Here is a 17,846-nt window from a genome sequence, read left to right as displayed (position 1 = left end):
CAGCTCTGTTTTTTAAGAACTGTTTTGTGTGGGTTTTTTTCCTGGTCTAGACAGACTCTCTGTTTAGATTGGCAGAGTTTACAGGTGTGTCTGGGTGCGTGTGTGCCTCTGTGTGTGCATCTGTGGATGTGCACACCCGGCTCCCCAGCGGGGCGCGGGGATCCCGTGTATGTTTGTGGATATATATGTATATATATGGATATATACATATATATATATATATATATATAAAATATGTGTGCGTAGCCACGCATATTAGTGCATGCAAACATACCTTTGTAATTTAGTAATTCTGTTCTTTGATGGTAAAATGCCTTGTCTATAATGGGTTGCAAAAATTTTGGAAGTAAGGTCTGGTACAATGTCAGCGCTATCTGATTTCTTAGTTTTCTGAGATCTCCTCTTTTTCTCTAGGGAGTTTTATATTCCAAACTATGCCAATGTTTCAGTCCTTAATTTCCTTGACTAGTGTGTGTGTGAGAGCTCTTCCCCCATTTTTAAAGAACTGTTAACAACAACAAAAAATGAGTGATATGAGTATGTAATACTTTCTCAGGAGTATGCACTATTTTATTTTCTTCTGTTTCCTAAAGCTTTGCCCGCTTGGCTTATGAGCTTCTTCAAAGAGGACTAGAGATCCCTACACAATATATCAGGTACAGAGAAAAAAAATCCACAATTCTGATATTCTGATACTTTTTTATTTTTTGCTTTTTTTGCTTTTTTCAAATCAAAGCCAGTTGTTACTGAATTCTGTAGGTGCACTTCTTTAAAGAAGCTCAAAGGGAATAATTTGAACAAGATAAAAATCTAAGTGGAAATCGAGGTGTACTGTTGCAAAGAGAATAAGAGCTGTGTTGAATGTTACGGCACTTGCTTAGCACTAGGGTTTTGTACCCAGGGAGGAAAGAGTTGCCATGTGAGCTGGCTCCTCGTGATGGCAGTGGGGAGGGTTTGCCAGGGAATATCCTCATTTCTGAGCTCAGTCTGAGGAAATCTGTTTCTCTTAGAAAGCTTTTTTTTTTTTTTTAAAAAAAAAATGTCTTGTGACTCTTGCTTTGGAACAAGTCGGTGTGGTGAGGGGGGCAAAAACTTCTTAACTCCAATGTTTTTCTTGGTGGTTTGGTGTCTGACAGGATGTCTTATGCATATGATTTGGGGTGGTGGGGGTGAAGGGGAAGTCTTGTTTCTTTCCTCTCTTTTTCTTTTTTCAACATACATTTCTCTGTCTTCTGTGGTAAAAATAACGCTGAAGTGTAAGGATATGGATTTCTGTTTGGATTCTGCCATGTTGGGTAATTGCATGTGTTTCTCAGTGGGGTAGGGCTCGTGCACTAACACATCTTTTGACTTATGTCAGAACTGGGTGTGGGTAAATCTCCTGGAGTCTCTGGCAAAATTCCAGTGGGGTCAGGCCTTCCCCTAGGATCCCTGTGAAAGCTGCAGGACTCAGTCCCGCCATCCCATGCAGGGACACCTGAACTCAAAACAGAGAGAGAGAGAGAGAGAAACCCTAGCATTCCTTTCATTTTGAGATACCTTCCAAAGTGGATAGTGAGGGAGAAATAATTCTGCAATGTTCTCAGCATCCCTTGATGAAATGTTCTCAAAACAAAAGAGCAGATCCTCTTGTCCCCTTTAATGCCCTTGGCACTCTGAGACCTGGTTACAGCTAAGGGCCTGCTCTGCTTTCCAAATCTTCTTGCAGCCAGGTCTCAGCTTTTGTTCTCTGCTTGTGATTTGGGCACACGTGGCAGTAGAAATCCAGGCATGATCCAGCCCCAAGGAGCACTGGCCCCTCCTGACCTGCTCCTTGCTCTTTGGTTCTTCTGGGGCACTGGGGACTCTCCTGTGAGAAAATGGGGGAACTGAGGCAGGCAGCCTTTTCCATGGATTGTTGGGATGAGTTGGAGGCAGTCTTAGACCCTGGCATGTCCCTGCCAGTGGGTTTGGTTGTAGGTTGTGGCAGGGATTGTCACATCCCTGTGGTTGTCACCAGAGGAGGTGTGGTGGTCAAACCATGGGTCCCCCACCAGCAAGCTGGGGACCTTCAGACTGAAAAACAGTATCTCCAGTCCTCCATATCTTACCCCTTGCCAACCACCCCAAAGTTCATCAGGCTTGTGAGGAAGGACAATCCAGGCTCCAGGGTAGGGCATGGCCTAGCAGTGATGCAAGAGAAAGGGAAAGAGGGAATTTGGGCCCACCTAGAAGCACAGTTCTCTTCTCTGCCTGATGGGAATATCCTGTTTATTGAAGCAGAGCACCAAGTGTTGGATCTTACCTTTCCCCCGCAAACAGGATTTGTGAGGAGCCTGTGGGTTCAGTCCTTCAGCATCGCCCAGCCCAGTGGGGCTTTTGGGTGTGAGGAGCCCCCAAATTATCTCTCAGCCTTCCACATCCCCAGCTGAATGTGCTTTGGGGCCATGGGAACCTGGCCCTGCTGCCCTAGAGCTTCCAGCTGGAGGCTTTGGGGCCATTTGGGAATGGCCTTTCCTTGTCTCTGGGGAAATGTAGGGAATTCTCCTTTTAACTGCAGAGGACAGTGTCCCACCACCACTGTGGGTTAATGGGGAGAGGGAACTCTTGGAATTTCCTGGGGAAAGACTTACATGTGTGAGGGCCTGATCCTGCTGCTGCTGAAATCTTTCCTAGACACAGGTTTGGTCACCCGGACCATGACCTAAACCTTGAGCAGGTTGAGGGAAGAGTTTCAGCCTGTCCCTTGTGCCTTCTACCTGGAGGAGACAAACTGCAGTGCTCAGGCAAAATAAATCCAAATTCCCACTGATTGTAGTGGGATGCCATCCCTCCACTTGCTCCCCAAAGTGTGGAGACAAAATTTACAAGGTTTATGGCTTAATGCAATCAGGCAGGGAACAGGAGAGGAGCACATCCCTCTGTCCTTCCCCCCAGCCTAGTGCTGGTCCCAGAGGGAATTTGAGCATCTCTTGGCGGCTCCTATCAGTGCTGAGCACCGAGGTCCCCCCCAAATTAAACTCAGCCTCCCTCTGGAAGATATTTTCCTGCTCCCTTCCACTTTCCCAGCCCGACTACTTCTGTTGGCGGGGCACCTCAGACGTTTATCTGATAATTGAGTTATTAAAAGATTTGGTTTCCTCAGGATCATGAATCAATAAACAGGAGGATTAACAAGGCAGCTTTGCTTTGTAACTCAAGGGAAAAGTTTGAGGAGAGGCCATGAAAAGTTTGTTTTCAAACCAAACAGGTGGGTTGCTGTAAATTTTATTTCATTCTTAGTCTCACTTCTTTTTTTTTTTTTTTTTTTTTAATACCAATTCTTTATTTGCCTTTGGAAAGATTTTTACTTTCGTACGATCCCTGACTTTTTTTTTCCCCTGGTTGTTATCCACACAAGATGTAATGGAAACAAGAAGCCAATTTCATGGGAATGCTTTTACAACCCGATGGTTTCTTTAAAAATCGGGTTGTGTCTTGTCCCACCCAATAGAAATTCTCTGTGAGAAGCTGTTCAAAGTCCCTTTGCGCCCCAGACCAATCTCTCCCCAAATCCTCAAATTTGCATTTGGGGCTGGCAGGGAGCGGGGGAATGATGGTTTTAAGACCTTCTGCTGTGCCCTAAGGGCTTATTCCCTTCTCCTGCTCCTCTCTTTCTGACCGGTTTATCACTCAGACCTGTCGGGCTCTGTTTTAATGCATTTCTCGGAGAATTTGGTGCTTGTTTCAGCTGCCGTAAGCATTTACCAGATCGACCCAGACAACCTCCCCCTCCCTTCCGGCTTCCCTGTGTGAGAGAGACCGTAGGCTTTTTACAAATAGTATATTTTCTTATACAAAGGGAAAAAAAAAAAAGTAAAAGAAAACATCCCCAAACACACTGGCAAACGCCTGAACATTTCGAGAGAGAACATTTCTTGCTTGTGTGCCAGCAAGAAATAAAGGCAAAAAAAAAAAAAAAAGAAACAACCCCCAAACAAATGCAAAGCTATGAAAAAAAAGAATGAGAAACTGGAAAGATGAAAGACAAAAATAATAAAAAATTCTTCTTTTATGCCCCAAACAATCCCTTTCACCTCCTCTTCTTGAAAAAATCTGTCCATGCAGTGAGAAATATCAGTTTATCTACTCTTCCTGAGAAGAAATGCGGAGAGGCATTCAGTATTGAGTTTGTATATATTTATTTATGCTTAATTTAACGGGAATGTGTAAATATGGCGAGCAAGTAGTTTTTGGGTTATTTATCTGTGACTCTATACCTCTGTGAATGGGTGGGGGAATTTAAAAATGAAAAGTATAAAAAAAAAAAACAAACAAAAAAGAAAGAAAAAATAAAACCAACAAAAAAAAAAAACCCGCTTGACTAGATAGTATCCTATCTGAATCTTTTCTGTTCTTTATAGACAAGCTGTTATGGTAATGGGTAGAAATTGGTTTCTTGTCCAGTGATGACCTGATTTACATAAATAATAAGAATAAGAATAAAAAAAAAAGAGATTGTTGTGTTTTGTTGTATTTTCCTCTTCAGTTTTTTTGAATGTTGGTGCTGCTTCGATTCTGCAGACGGATTTACTTATAATGCCAAGAAGTCTTTATTTTCCCAGTCTAGGCTTTGGGGAAATTCAGGACATGTCTCTACATAAAAAAAAAGAAAAGACAAAAAAAAAAGACAATAAATATTGCTTCTCAGAAATGTTGGTATTTTATTTCTGTCTGACTCAAAAGTGTCCACATTTTTTCCCCACTCTTACCTCTTCATTCTAAGACGACCTATAATAAACCTCATGTCATGTTAACGTGAGCTTTTGTTTCATTTTGCTTTAACCAGCTGAATTCGGAGTAAATCTTTTTCTTTCTAAAGTATGAGCCATTAAAGGAAAATTTTATGTAAGCCTGCAGCTCAGCAAACTTTTTTTTCCCACCCACCGCTATGTCATTGTATCTGTACATTTCGCTTATGCATACCTGGATGTCTGTAAATAGGTGCATATTTAAAACTGAGAGATCGGGAGTGATGTTCGTGTTCACAATGCGGGTTTGTTTTCTACCTTTGGGTCCACGTTTGCAGCACCAGCAATTAGCAGAAGGAAATATTCAAACGAAAACTTCTTTCTCCCCCTTCCCCCCTTCCCTTTCCAAATCGGATTTATTTAGGTTTGCAATCGCCGCAGAGCTGAGGGGAGATCTGCGTCCCCAGGGCGAACCCGCAGCCACTCCGGAGTGACTCTGGGTTTTCCCTGCGGCTGGGAAAAGGAGGAGGGGGAGCAGATTAGGGCCTCAGGTTTTTTAAAATTAATTGGTTTTTGACTGGTCTCATAGAAAACACCTTTTTTTTTTTTTTTTTTTTTTTTTTTTTTCCTGGAAAGGACTGTCAGTTTAACCCTCAGCACAGTCACCCTGAAAACAAACACACACGTGTGCTCGAACGGAGCCCTGAGGGTGGAAAACCGGTTTAAAGGCTCGCTTTTACTGCGGTGAATATTTCAGTGAAATACCCGGTGTGAAGGCTCGTCTGGGTTGGGGTTTATCTGCTGGTTTGTAGAGAGAGCGGTCGGTGGTTGGAGAGGGCAGACGGAAAGGTGCAGGAGCCCTGACAGGCGGTGGATCGGGTTTTTGCAACTTAATATTGCTCTCGGAGGGGATGGGGGAATAGCAAAAATGAAATCCATCCCCACCTCCATCTCCCAAACTACCTCCCTTCTCCCTCTCCTTCCAGCTTGGACTGCAGGAGCCGGCTCAGCTGATCGCCCACGGTGTCCAAAATAAACCATCATCTTCATCATAATAAAAAAAAAAATAAAAATCCAAAACCAAACAACATTGCAAACGGCGACCCCAAAGTGTGTTCTATGGGAAAGCTTTCGAGGCTCTGCTGCCTCGGCCTCAGCCAGGCTTGGACCCGGCCGTGACCTACTTTCTCTCCGTGGTGTGATGGCAAAAACGCCCGGAGCAAGTTTGTGGGGCCCGGGATGGAGGAGGCGGGTGGATGGATGGATGGATGGATGGATGTATGGATGTATGGGGGGACGGGGACAGCAGCGCCCGGGGTCCGAGCACGGGGGAACGAGGTGGGGGAGAGAGAGCAAAGGGAATCCCCACGCTTTGCCTCCCCTGATTTTCACCTGGACTTTACAGGGAGGGGAGCGCCCCAAACCTCCCCTCCTCAGCCCCTCCGAGCCAGCTCGGGCAGGTGCGGGGGTGAGGATGCCGGTGGGCTGGGAATGGAGCTGATTCCCTAAAGCCAGGCTGCATGCCACGCTTTTTTACTTTGTTTTGTTTGCTTTTGTTTTAATCGCACCGATGGTATTATTTTTAGGAGAGCACATGTTTTGCATGAAACCTTCCAAAAACAGCCTTCGTTGTTCCCAGCTGGGTCTGGGGGGAGGTTCTTTGGAGGGAGAGGGGGGGAGGATCAGGAAGTTTCTCTGTTGTTCAGGAACTGTGCAACAGTTATGTAAAAAGGGGTTTATTAAAAAAAAAAAAAAGAAAACAAACAAACAACAAAAAAAAAAAAAAAACACAACAAAAAAATAAAACAAAGCCCCAAACCAAAACAAAAACAAATGCACGGGGAAAAGCTCTCCCGTAGCTCAGCAGAAGCCCCCGCTTGTGGAAACCGAGGGCTCCCTCTAAAACGGGACCCGAAGAAAGGAGCAAGGGCTCACCCCGAGTTTCCCAGGCTCCCGGCCACTGTGTCAAGGTTGCAAATCCAAAGCACAGCCATGTGTCTGTTTATAACAAAGTGCAGTTCGCTGCTTCGGGAGGCAGTGCTGTGTCCTCCCAGCAGGCTCGGACACTGAACACTGAGCTCTGGAAATGTGGTGTCAGGAAAGCAGGAATGTTCCTGCTGATCTCCTCTTCACTACATCTTCCCAGAGATCTTCAACAGGACAAGATCAGATTGATGTCTTTTCTTTTCTTTTCTTTTCTTTTCTTTTCTTTTCTTTTCTTTTCTTTTCTTTTCTTTTCTTTTCTTTTCTTTTCTTTTCTTTTCTTTCTTTCTTTCTTTCTTTCTTTCTTTCTTTCTTTCTTTCTCTCTTTCTTTCTTTCTTTCTTTCTTTCTATCTTTCTTTCTTTCTTTCTTTCTCCCTCTCTTTCTCTTTCTTTCTTTCTTTCTTTCTTTCTTTCTTTCTTTCTTTCTTTCTTTCTTTCTTTCTTTTTTTTCTTTCTTTCTTTCTTTCTTTCTTTCTTTCTTTCTTTCTTTCTTTCTTTCTTTCTTTCTTTCTTTCTTTCTTTCTTTCTTTCTTTCTTTCTTTCTTTCTTCCTCTCTTCCTCTCTTCCTCTCTTTCCCTCTTTCCCTCTTTCCCTCTCTTCTTATCTATTCACCTTTGTTCTGGTCTTTCTCCTGGCATTTTCCCCAGCTCAGGACAGACCCAGGAGTGGCCGCAGTGACCCCAGCAAGCCCAGCAGCCGCAGCCCAGCTCAGCACCACCTCCCCTCCCCAGGGCTCTGGGTTCCCATCTGCTTTCCCAGCCATGGCCAGCAGGGATCTTCCCTCCCTCCGCCTCTCTAGCCTTGCCCCGTTGTCTCCCTTTAAACTCCAGGTAGTTCCAGTTTCCATTACAGAACTTCAGCGTGATTTATATCGTTATAAACACCAGTTTTGTCTTTCATCCCTTTGGGGTGAACTCCTTTCTTTCCTGCCTTTCCCCTCCCTACCTGCATGGTATGGCCCTCATTTATACGAGACCTCATAAATAACATCTAGTGTCCCTATGATGGAACTAGTCAAATGTCTTAAATAATCCCCAGCACCAATATATCCACCGAAATCCTTCGTTTTCTCTGTCTACCTCATAAACAGGCACCTACACATATTTCCCCCCGTAGCTGGAAGTGTATCTGCGTCTGTGCACAGCTGCACGGGGACTTTGTGTTACATTTTGTGCCACAACTTCGGGCAGCTCCAGAGTCGGTTCCACTGCTGCCTTTTAGGAGTTAAGGGAAAAACAAAAATGCTTTCGGAATTTAACCCCTGCGGGAGCGTGCAGCCGGTGCAAGGGGCCGGTCCCTCCCGGAGCTCTGCCCCAGGGCTGGGCTCTGCTGATCCCGCACATCCCGGTGTCCCAAAGGAGGAAGGGCTGTCCCGATCCCCCTTCCAGCAAAATCTCCCCTCTGCTTTATATGAACGCTTCCCGGGGCAGGGAGGGATAAATCTCTGGGGGTTTACGAGTTAAGAGTGTCTCTATACTCTCCGCTTTATATCAAGAAGAAAAAAAGCCCCAGAACCTCACGCCACTACGAAATGACCGCAATTACTTGGAGCCTCCTCCAAACAACATTATTATTATTTTTTTTAAGTGTGTGTGTGTGTGTGTGTGTGTGTGTGTTTTTGCGCAAGTATTCCTCACCCGAATTTTCAGATTCTTTTTACCCCCTCCGGCTCTGAATGGGCTAAACATATAAAAAAAATTCCCTAACCAAAATAACCCCCAAACCACCCAAATCTAAAATTTGCAAAGCGTTTTTTTACACAAAGGCAAACACGAGACCTCCACAGTTCCCAGCGTGGGGGTCATTATTAGTACTGTTAAGTACACAGCGAAATCTCATGCGTCTCCTGACAGCGTGAGGGGAGGATGCTTTCCTCAGGTCCAGAGGAACACTTCCTTGACAACAAAAACCTCTGGCTCCTTCCAGGTGATAAATCAGTGCACGTTGAGATTTACTAAGAGCATTCTCTAAAATTGCAATTATATCGATAGTTTTACTCGTTTAAAACACCAGTGAGCATGTGAGCGTTTATTTTCCTTGTAAAAATCCGTCAAAGTACAGGGAAGATTTTTTGCCTCATGAAATCAGCACTGACAATAGTTTATCTTCATGCATAAAGCATCACTTGGCAGGTTTTCTTTCTTTTTTTTTTTTTTTCTCCTGTGAAACTCCCAGAAACTTAACCGAAAGCTGCAGTTTTCTCAAAAAGTTGTGAGAATAGGGGTGAGAATAGCCCCGGCAACCCCTAAACTCCGCTTTATTCCAGCGCAGAGTGGAACCTGTTTTGGCGCGGAAAAAGGGAGCCTGATTCCAGCTCTGTAAAGAAAAATCACAGTATAATAACTGGTAATGATGGGAAGAGGGTGGGGATGGTGGTGGAAGAGCTGCAAACGGGGCTAGAAAACATTTTTTTGGGTAAATGGTTTTCACGGAAATAGTCCGGAGTAAAAAATGCTTTTTAAATCGGAGAGTAGGAGGGAACGCAGCGAAACACTTGAAAACGAAAAGTTCTGGACTTTGCTATTCAGATGAGAGGGTGAATGTGAGAAATGAAGCAAACGCGGGCTCTAACCCGCCCCAGAGCCGCCTGCTCATCCCTGCGCTCACACAGCGCCGATGAATGGAGACGGAGACACTGGAGGAGGCTGTGGTTAAACCCCTCCAACCCCGATTTCCCGGAATTTTGCCATCGCAGCCGCAGCCTGGAGGCTTTTCCGTGCCCCGGCGGCTGCCGGGGGAGACGGGGCCGATGGCCGAGGCAGAGCCGGGATCTCCTTCCCCTTACGCTTCACAGGTTTCTCTAAACTTTAACTTGGGAGTGACATGAGCGAAAGCAGCTGAGCCCCGATCTGGAAAGAGATGGGGTTTCTACTCCCTTCTTTTATTTTTGTATGTATATATAGTTTTTTCCTCACCCTCCTTGCGCTGGCTTAGGAGTTTGGGCTTCTTTGGAAAGTTTGGAAAGAAAAACCATTAAAAACAAACAAACAAACAAACAAAAAAACCCAAAAAAACAAGCAAGTTGTTTACAGAGAGTTCTCCGTCTGGATAAAAGGTGATAATTGTAGTGGTTTTCTCGCTGATGTGGAGCAATACCAGCGCCCCAAATAAACACCCTGGGCTGGGGTGCAGCCCCGCGTGTGCCAATCAAGGAGGCTTTTTCCCCTTCTCCAGCAGTAAAAATCGTGCCTGTGTGTTTGTGTATTTACATTTGCTTGTGTTACTGACCTGCGGGAAATATTTCACAGCTACTTATTTCTTCCGATGCAGAAAATGAAGGGTGCGGGGTTATGAAAATGAAGGGTTCAGGGCTGTTTCCTCCTTTCCGCACTTGCTTTTTCCGTCTATCCCATGGGTAGAGCCTTTCACAGGCTCTTTTATTTGCCTAAAACACCTGACACACAACTCCGGGAGGCTCCTTCTCCAAGCCCTGCCGGGGGGGATGGCCCCGCTCTGAAACACGCTCGGACAGGGCTGATGGAAAGGGAGAATTGACAGTGATGGGGAAGGGGGGAAAATTTGGGCTAACCCCAGTGATATCGGTAATCCCGAATAGTAAATAATAATTATAATAATAAAATGATGATGATGATGATGATGCCATTACAGATATAATAATAAAAAAGCCAGGAGAAGAGGGAGGAAGACCTAAGAGGGATCCTTATCCCCTCATCACCACCTCCTTCAATCCTGCAGCTCTCTCCCGTTTCTAGGGGGGGGCTGCACAACCCCAAAGCGGCCCCTTCTCCCCTCCACGCGGGCTGATAAGGAGATTGCTCTGCCCGCTCTGCTTCCCCGACTTCCCCCCTTCCCCTCGCCCCCTTCCCAACATCCTGTCAAGTAATAGGCTGTAAAATAGTTATCCAGCCCAGCACACAGGCAAGTGCCGTTTGAGAGTAATTTCTGCCCCGAGCACTTGGCCGGGGGCAAAGCAAGCGTGCTCTCTAACTGATCAACCTGGATATTTCATTATTCATTAATTTACTGTTTAACCAAATCCCACTCATTATCAGAGGCAACGCTTGGCAGAGCCCAGCGAACAGTAGCAGTTGGTGTCAGGCGTGGAGAATTGGCCCATTTGATCCTGGGCTGTTTTATTATTCAACACCACTGACTGAGAAAAAGGCCCATGAATAATAAAGAGCCAAAGCGTGTTTGAACTGAGAAGCATGACACAGCCTTACAAAACAGCAGTTAGGAAATTAAAGGCGAGGTGGCCCAGGCTTTGCATTTTTTATTCTCACTGTGGGCACAGGCATTGGGATTCCACATTTTTGTTGCTCCTGTGTTTATTGTTGTCGCTGTTACTATTTTCCCACAAGCTGTTTGAGAGGTGTGAACCCAAAATGTGGATTGGGATCTTTTTTTATTGCAAAGTTGCTCTCCCTGCTCTATCCTGATAATAGTTTTTGTTTTAATAATGGCATATGTTGTGCTGCATGATTTTTCTCCCTTCCTTTACACCATGAGAAATGAGCCCACTACAAACATCAGACATGGATAATTTTGGGTGTAAATCCACAAAAACCCTCTCAAGAGAAAGTTAACTGAACACTGGGATGCCAGTGGTGCCACAGAAACTCTGCTGAGATCCTGATGGACCCCCAGGGCTGGGTCTTGTCTTTGAGGATCAAGCCTCCAGAAAAACACTGCTCTGAAAGCATTTTTCATATTTTGATAAAAAATCAAAATAGTGATGGTCATCAGCTAAAAGCAGAATGCACCTCCCAGAGAGTGACAATTAAATTTTTTTTTCATGTTCCCAGCAAATGATTGAATTGTAACCCTTACTGTCACCATAAAGCTTTTCATTCTTTGGAACCCAGATCTTTGCCACTTGACCTTAACCTTGCCTTAAGTATGGCAGAAGCTCACAGGTGCTATCTCAGTTATGTCAGTATTGGATTTTCCAAAATGCTTCAATTTCTCTAGGATGTGTGAGAGTGGTGACTATGGAGTGCTGGCACTTAGCATGGCTTTAGAATAATGGTGGTTAAAAGATGAGGTCCTGAAAAAGAATGAGGAGCAAGCAGCCAACAGCAGCTTGGAAAAATGTTGATTAAAATACCTCTGACTTATAAAAGTCATACAAGAACATTGCAGCAAGACAACTTATCTGAAGCCACAATAATCATGGGAGCATTCACAGCAGCCAAACTTGAATCTCACCCTCTTCAAACACAAGAGCTTTGCAAGGTGTTTAGTCAAAATATTCTTTCTGTCTTGTTATTGTGATCTTTGTTGATTATGACAAAGCTGTGGTGAAACAATTTCTAATTTTTCTATGCTGCATTACAATTTCTGTTATATCTTTAAAGTTATTAGGTTGTGGCAAAAATCTGGCTTTTAATCTTTCCATGAGGACATGGCAGGATGCATTTAACCCTCCATATTTTTCTAACCTCCTTCTGTTGGCTTTGCCAAGAATTATGTCAGGAGCAGTCGTTGTATTTTAGTCCCTGCATGGATGGTGGGCAGAGCACACAGCGGTGGGTGTGGGATGGAGGTGCCATCACTGTGACACTGACACAGGTGTGTCCCCCTCTGTGGTTTGCATCTCTTCGGGCTTGGACAGTCCTGAAGACGTTTGAATGATAAAAAGAGATTGTTCCCTCTTTTTGGGTCTCTCCCTACCTTCTCTCTCCTCTGCTCTCCTGCCCCTCTGGGACACACAGAACTGGGATTTCTGGTGGGTGGTTGATTTTCAGGGGATGATAATCACAATGCCAAGTGCAGGTTACCTGCACATATTAGCTCTGGTCAGGATCAACAAAGGTCTCCTAAATGATTTAGAGTTACTTGATGTGGATCAATTTCTTATTTAATAAAAAGTGGCCAATTCAACCCCACACCACATGTCTTGTTTTATTTGTGGGCTGTCTTCCTGCAAAGGCATTTTTGAGCAGTCCATGTGCATCCTATTGTGGTGGCAGGCATTTATCCATAGACTCTGTCTCGTCCTGCAGGACTTTTTAGGTTTGGATGGTTTTGGTTATGTTATTTTTCTTTTTTTGTTCTTCTTTTTCCTTTCTCCCACCACCTGACACTACTTCTAGGAGTGAATTTTGTTGGGATCTTGTCCTGATTAATAAAAACTCCAGTCCAAGTCTCTTTCAGAAACATACATTTGGAAATTTGGCTTCTTAATCAGAGCTTTTCCTTATCTTCCTAAATCAAAACCTGCTTTAGAAAAAACCTCAGATTCCCAGAGCTTCCTCTTAAGTCTGGTTCATACTGACTGTGGGTTTTAAATACTGAAAAAAATAATGTGATGTCTGTGCATGTGGGTGCACATGGGTTGGTACAGATAAGCCTTCTCTCTTTATGCTTCTGAAATGTCTGAAGACAACATTTTCTTCTATCCTCTTTTCTTACTGATCTTTTATCAATAATCATGGCTGTGGTTAGTGCTCCTGGAATTGAATGCACCTGGTGAAACCAGTCCCATTGCCTCCCATATTTCCTGTTAACATTTGTGTGGGTTTCACACACCTCTGAGGTGGGTCTTGTTTCATGAAGACATGATAGGCTTAAGAGAGAGGTTATAGAGGCAAGGAATCATGGAATGGTTTGGGTTGGAAGTATCCTTGAAGATTATGTTGTTCCAGCTCCCCTGCCTTGGGCAGGGAACGTTCCACCAGACCATGTTACTGGGATCCCCATCCAACCTGGCCTTGGACACATCACAGTGAGTCTGTGATCACTGAAAAACTCTTTTTGCTGAATTTGGGAGAAGAAGGCTTTCACCTGCTCATCACCAGCTGCTCAGGAAGGCCATGTAGCCATGCAGAGGAGAATTTTTTTATGGACCACCTCAGGTGCCTGCAGGCTGCTTGATGGGTTCTAGTCCATGTGTCAGGGAACATCAGGAATTTGCTTTTGTAATATTCCCTGGATGCAAGAGAGGATTGAGGAGGTGACTATATTCCTCCATAAGAAACTCTATCACTCTCCCCAGATGAAAGACACAGCCTAAATTTACAGTGCTGGTACTGCCTTTTGTTTCAAGTACACAGCATTTTGCGTAATGGTGCCTTGATTTAAAGTCATGCCAAAAACTAAAATAAAAACCACCACTTCATACATTCTTCAGGAGTATAAAATAAGGATTCAAGGTGAGGGCAAGCCCAAAGAACAGCAAGCCTCTCTGTTCCTCAGTAGGAAGTGGGTGCTCTTTGTGCCAGTAAAAGGAAAATTAAAAAAAACCCCACTGCATGTCAGAATGAAAGGAGAAACCTGGTGTTTCCATGCGTGCATGGATGTGACGAGCAGACGTGCATCCCAGGGAGGGCTGTTGAGCATAAGTGGATGTGAATGCCAGTGGAGGATTATAGGTGCAGAGCTGCAGGTTTAATCACATCTGATGATAATTGACCGTGGGGGGAGGTGGGCAGCCCTGGTGGTGTAACTGGACGGGGAGTGTGAGGGTGTGATTGTAATTAAGTGTGGGTGTAACACTCTGGACATAACTGGATGTGAGTGCCAGGAGTTGGGCACATAAGCCAATGTGAAAGTGTCTGAGTGAGTTCATGTTAGTGCAGGCAGGAGGGCGTGATTGAAGCTGAAGGTCAGAGTGTGTGTGTGTGTGTGTGTATGTGTGTGTGTGTGTGTGTGTGTGTGTGTGTGTGTGTGTGTGTGATGGGGCTGGCGTGTGAGCAGAGGACTCCCAGTGCCAACAACAAGGGCTTCAAAACCAGTGGATGCAATTAATGAACCCAATAGTGAGTGGTGCTGGCCTAGTCTGCAAAACCTTGCTCAAATAAAATACTCCATGTATTTTTTTTTTCCTTTTTTCCCCCATATATTTTTTAATGTACAGTTTAATCTGTAAGTTATTGTGGGAAAATTTGCACAAACAAGGAATTTCCAATGAGCATTAGAAGATATTTGTGTCAGAAGTACTTGAAAATAATTTTTTTTTGTGTGTGTGTGTAACATGTGTTTCTAAGAGCTGCATTAATCCAATCAAGGCAAAGAGCTAACACATCATAAACTATATGTAAAATCAAAACTAATTAGCACAGCTTGATTTTCATGTATCAAACACATACAATCAACAGCCCATAGACCTGAGACTGAGATGCCTCCAAGAAATTATTTGGAGTGTTAATTCAGATAATGACTAAACTGCAACCTTGAAGACCATGTGTGAATAAAAAAAAAAGGTGCATTAATTCAATCCTCCTTTTCCCCTCCAAACTAGTTGTGCAGCTCCAGTTGTTTGTGTGCCAGAATGATTTAAAGTGATGTTACCAGCCACACACTCTTTGGCTTTTACCAATATATGAAAGTTTCCTATTATTTTCACCTTCCTTTTAACAACTTCTCATTGAGACAGGCACACACTTCTCTTCTCGTGCCTTAGGGCTTCTTGACACTTCAGAATTTACCAGAATAGCTATTCCAGAATTCTGGAATAAAACGGGCTACATAGGGGCTTTAATTAAGCAACTACTTGGGAACCATTATCCAGAAATAGTAAATTTCCAGGAGTAGAAAACCTTTAGAGAAACAATGTGGCTGAGTGAGAGACATGGCATTGGGATGAGGAAAAAATGCTGTATTTTCTCACCTCCACCTGAGCAGCTGCTTTAACCCTCATTTTTAATGTTCATAAATGGGAATAGAGAGCCAAATTCTGGTTGTTTGCTAAGGACTGAAGTTAATCCCACTAGATTAACTTCACTAGAATTGCACTAGATTTTACTTGACTAGACACCTGTAAATATTGCAAAGGTTGCCTCTACATGGATAGAAAGAACTTCCAGTGGGTGCCTTGTGTGACCCTGACCTGAGTACCTAGATTACCTTGAAGAGCATAATTTCTACATCTCTGTTTCTCAGTGGACTTTGCAGACACCCAGAGGACTCAAAGAAGATATTATGGATGTTATGAAGTGCCTTTTCTGCCTAGTGATGCCCGTAATGAACCAAGAGGCTGCATCTGATAAGTTGCTAAATTAGGCAGAGATAAGTGGCAAAAAGATGATTTTTGCTGCTTAATTTATGCTGAGAAGAATTTTGAGGTCTTCAGACAAAAAATTGCACTTTCCTAGCAGTCTTGTCACCACTGCAGAATTTTCTCCTTCCCGGTGCTGTGCTTTTCTGTGCAAGGGGATTTAACTTGTTTGACCTAGGAGGATTCAGCCTTTGAGGCCTAACAGGTGAGACATGAGCTCAAGTTTCCCAGCATCTTTAGAGTCACACTTTGTTCTAACACTATTGCAGGTGCTTGGCGTTGCTCTGCTGCCACAGGAGGAGCACCCAATGTCCACAATGTCCACAATGTCCTCAATGTCTACCAGCAGCAGAGTCTTTGGATGTGGTCTCCACATTCAACACTTGCCACTGTTTGTAATACAAAGACAAAGAACTAGGGGGGCACAGTAGCTGTCCAAAGGGAAATCAGACTAAATCAGACTCCCCCCTGTTTCCTCTCTCCTGGTTTCACAGTCACTTAATTGCCGCATGAGGGGGTGAGATTATTTTTTTCCTAAAGTAGCCTGGTGGTTTAAGGGGCTTTATTGGGAGACAGGGGCCCAAAATCTCTCAAGTGGAGCAGGACACTAACCTAAATCTCATTTTCTGGGAAAAAAACAACTCTTAATTCAGGTACACTTTGAATAGAAGTGGTTATGGACTGGAAGTGACACCATCTCTCATCTTTTTGGAGAGATAATAGTTTTAAACCCATTCCCCCTTGTCCTGTCACTATCTGCCCATGTGAAAAGTCTCTCTCCATCTCTTACAAGCCCTGTTCAAGTACAGGAAGGCTGCAATGAGGTCATCCCAAAGTCTTTTCCAGGCTCTTCCAGTCTGTCTCCATAGAAGTGCTCCAGCCCTTTGATAGTTCTCTGATTTGTGATTATTGCTCTTCTCTGTTGTAGAGGAAAGTCCTCGGATTATGTTCCCAGCCTTCTCTGAGGTTGGGAGAGTCTGAGGACGTGGATTCAGGTCTGAGCTGTGGGTGTTGAGTCACTGAGTGTGGTGTCTGCTTCAACACCCACCCACCACTGCCACAGCCTTTGGTGACATCAGTGGCCCAAGACTGGGGCCTTCAAGTGTGAATTTTAAGGAATGAATCAGTGCACACTCCCATAAAGGTTCCTGTTGGAAATGACTTGATTAAAAATAACACACTTAGGAGAGGTGTTTCAGCTCCAGCCAGACCTCATTAACAGAATCGCTCTTGATGTTCTCCTTGGCAAGCCTGGCTTTAGGTCTGCTTCAAACTTGTTTATGAGGTTGTTTGAGGTTTGTGCAGCACACAAGATCTCCAGTTGGAAAAGTGTCACTGCATGAGGCTGTAATCCTTGCTGTGGTCAATGTGTTGAGAGTTTTATATTTCCTGACCGCAGGATCTTTCCATAAAGTGGAGGGGGGGAGGGAGATTATTGTGATTAGCCAGCTGGTTTATTAAAACTTCTGGAAGCCATGGTGAAGCTTTAATGAGATTATTGCGTCCATAAACTGCAAAGTTTCTTCTGCTCTTTCTTATTATGGGGAAAAGAGAGGAACTGGCCAGGCCTGTCTCAGGCCACATGAAAAGTTTTTAGAGAATGTAACTCTGGGAGTGAATGGTGGCAGTGAGAGAGGGAGAGGCTTTCCTGATGCACTCGCCAGCTGAAAGTTTGTGAGGTGTTTTTTCCTTTCCCCGCGGTCTCTGGGGGTGCAAAGTGCAGCAGGAGCTTCTGGCAGCCCCACAGAAATGGGGACAGGAGTCTCTCCTTCCCTCAAATCTCCCTGGTTAACCTGCAGGCTGAAACGTGAGCGAGTTTTCCATGGGCTGGCCATGATCCATGGTTTGAAACCATATATTGCATTTATAGACATTGTTTTGGCAGGGTTCTGAAGCACCTACACAACAGCCTGTGTGTGACTTCAGCCTGGCCTGGCTGTGTCCCCAGCCAGAGGCACACCAGGCTCCCTTTGCACCTTGTGAGATCCATGGAGCAGCAGTTTTCACGTGGTTACACCAACATTTAGCATTTGTGCAGACATCAACACTGTCGCAGACATGTTTTATGAAAAATCCTTTCCTTAAGATTTTTCCTCCTGAGAAGCTGGGAGGCCTCAGGAACAAAATGTAAACATCGATTATCTGCTGCTGTGGAATGTGACAGGTGGATCTGTGATTGGCCCATGTTGGATGT

This window comes from Melozone crissalis, unplaced genomic scaffold, assembly GCF_028551555.1.
Source record: "Melozone crissalis strain CALT ecotype California unplaced genomic scaffold, PUWL_Pcris_2 ptg000106l_1, whole genome shotgun sequence".
NCBI classification, from domain to species: Eukaryota; Metazoa; Chordata; class Aves; order Passeriformes; family Passerellidae; genus Melozone; species Melozone crissalis.
Note: the sequence above shows the minus strand (reverse complement) of the source record.